The following is a 3,280-nucleotide window of genomic DNA, read 5'->3' on the forward strand; positions in this document are numbered from 1 at the left end:
TGTTATTGTTAGAAATAACTATWTAACCACAAACATGTAGAATAGAGCAAGTTACAAAGCAGCAGAGTGAAAAAATGTGGTCAGTTTGTCCTCTAGAAGTCTAAGCCTTGAGCAACAGAATTACAGAATAACTCATGAAACACACCCTAACTATAGGATGTTATGGGACAATGTGACGGCTCAGTGGTTAGCACGGTTGCCTCACAGCTAGAAGGTCTTGGGTTTGATCCCAGTTCAGACCTGGGGCCTTGGAGTTTGCATGTTCTCTTTGTGCTTGGGTGGGTTTTCTCTGGGTACTCTGGTTTCACCATGCCCCAAAAACATGTACAATAGGTTGCCTACAGGCCCAGGCTGCCCTTCCAAAAGGCTATGTGATTTACTCAGTTAAATAATGGTAAACAAAATAACAAACAAACAAAAAAAAAAAAAACTAAAACAAATGGAATTTCATAAGTCTAGTCTTAAATTTGACTGAGTGTAACCCTGGATTTACACTAGATACGACTCCGCTCCACTGCGGTGCGCAGTTGGCAGCTGTTCGTTTGCACCCCAATTTATACCGCTCAGCTCAGCTCTGCTCCGCTCTGCTCTGCTCCGGTACAACGCACCAAGGAGGGAGCATGTGCATGAAAGAGATTGCACRATAAATCCAGTGATAAATGTGGAATTTAAAGCAAAAAAAAAATAATAATTCTGTGAAAGATGAACTCCAAACAAAGCTGAATACATAGATATAAAGGCTTTTGATATTTGTGGTTGAAACTGTTTCGCTGTGTTTTTGAAACTTCTGATTTCAAAATAAAATTGRCGTGTATCGTATGTGTACACATATGCTTCATGTAAACAGAGCGATACATGCTGACAGCATTTGTGTAGAAATATATCCATATATTGATAAATTTAGCTGGGATTAAGACAAAACTAATCTGCCACTGGTGAATTACTTTGAAAAAACTGATGTGCTTTTTTCTTTTCCTGTTGGTGTGATGTGTTTTCGTAGATTCACTCCAGAGCAGCGTCTGGCAAGAATAGGATCAGGTCTGATTTTTTCAGATTGCCATCTGCTCACTGCTACCCTGTACATTAGGGGTTAGTCTCAAGAACAGAAACTAGAAGTTTGTCCCACAAGAGAGGACCTTCATAACTGAAAGCTCTGCCTCCCATTCTACTTTTAGAAATGAACCACAAGTAAACCTGCAGTCTGTGTGTAAAATGTTCTGTTAGGAAAATATAGAACAAAAAGATCTTTAATGTAAGATAGAGCTTGGTTGTTCAGAGTTTACTATATTAGTAGTGCGTGTCAGTTGTGGTGAAGAGGGAGCTGAGTTGAAAGGCATAGCTCAGGTTCAGTGGCGGATGCTGGTCTTATAAGAAGAGGAAGCTCAGTTTCGGTCTAAATCATAAAATGTGTCGGTTTATAAATTCTACCCTCCGTTCCTTTTCACGAAAATGATCTGTGACCCTGTCACAGACCTTCTTTTTTAGTTTATAGTTTATACGTATTTATTCATTTAATTTAAAAAAAAAACATTACACACAACAAAACAATACAAATAAAATAAAATTAAAGGCAGCAGAAGAAGAAAAATATCTTATATCTGCTCCTATTTACAAAAAAATATTAATTTCCAACAATGATAAACCAAATAATAAAACAAAACAAACAATTCAACTCTTCAAACAGTGACTCATATAAATAAAAATTAAACAATTTCATATTTATTTAACAATTTTGAGGTGAGGCAGGAGTCATCTAAATGTTTTTTTTTCTCCACAGACTCCATCTTCAAACAGATCCCAAAGACCACCACCACCACTTGTCCAGGAATGTGCCTGTCGAGGAACCCATGCAGATCGGTCACTCCAAACTAACCAAACAGGAGCGACAAAGGCGGGCTGAAACTCCCAGCTTGAAACTCTCAGACTGAAGAAGTCTCTTGGAGGAGAGACGAAACGTTTCATTAGAGAAGAACCCGTCCAGAAGACCTATACATTTTTTTTTCTTTCCTGGAGGTACAACAAAGTTTTTGCAACCCCTGGACATCAATGTGAATCGTGCATTTAAAGCAGCACTCAGGGCTGAATGGGAGGCTTGGATGACTGACGGGGATAAATCATTCACAAAAACTGGCCAAATATGAAGAACGTCATTTCCTGACATCTGCCAGTGGATCCTAACAGCGTGAAGCAGAGTGAATGAGTCCACCATCACCAATGGGTTCTGAAAGGCTCGACTGCTACGTGAAGAGGGCACCACAGCTTCAGAGCCAGCATTACCCCGGGAGGACAACAGATACCACTGTGTGATGCAGCTTTTCTCAGCTTGTTTAACTCCGACACTGAAGAGGAGGACTTTGATGGTTTCAGTGCGCCAGAGGACGATGAATGAGACATTTTGTTGGACCAGAAACTGTTAAAGAAAACTACCAAAATAAGGTCAGTTAAATAAACCGTATTCCTCCGAACTTTAATTCTTAAAGGTTTGCTTTTTATGTTTTGATGTTGAATTCACTTTTTTGATGACAAATTTGGGTGTACTGTTTTTTTTATGTTGGGGGTGCGGCTTAAAGTCCGGTGCGGCTTATAGTCCGAAAAATACAGTACTTTATATACAGGCTGAGTCATTTCTATCTTCTCCTCTCTGTCTCTGTCTCTGGTTTCATTTAGAAGAGCCGATCGTCAGATATTGTCCAAGATTAACGTTCAGGGTGGATATAGCTCGCTAGCAGCCTCGCACCGAGGACCTATCCATGTCATCATTTAACCAGAATGCTTTGCGTGTAAATAAAATGGCTCCGTCCGTGTTAAAATATATTTTAAAAAAATTAAAAAACTAAACAGCCTACAGTATTTTTACAGTCTTTATTTTACAGTTAAAATATATGTTTATCAACTAATGTCTAGTTGCAACTAATCGGGGATCCCTTTAACAGAAGAAAGTTGAACTCCAGAGGTAAATGGAGCCTCTTCAGCTGAGCGTCCATCACACTTCTTTTTGTGAAAAATTAACAATCATTCTGATTCACAGTGAAAAGTAAAATAAACTTTAAACAAACATTGTTATGGAACACCTCATGCACCTGGGTCTGCTCCCTCTCTGTAGCAGACAAACTTTCTTCATCATCATCCTCTGATAAAACACTAAATTGAGTTTACTGCTGTCCATTGTAAATGGAGGTCAGACTTAATCACCTATAAGCACTAATTAGACACATATTAGACAAGATTATCATGCTACTTTTAAGTGTACAATATTAAATATTGGCACAGAGTAGTACAC

The sequence above is a fragment of the Austrofundulus limnaeus genome, unplaced genomic scaffold (genome assembly GCF_001266775.1).
Source record: "Austrofundulus limnaeus strain Quisiro unplaced genomic scaffold, Austrofundulus_limnaeus-1.0 Scaffold745, whole genome shotgun sequence".
Classification (NCBI taxonomy): domain Eukaryota; kingdom Metazoa; phylum Chordata; class Actinopteri; order Cyprinodontiformes; family Rivulidae; genus Austrofundulus; species Austrofundulus limnaeus.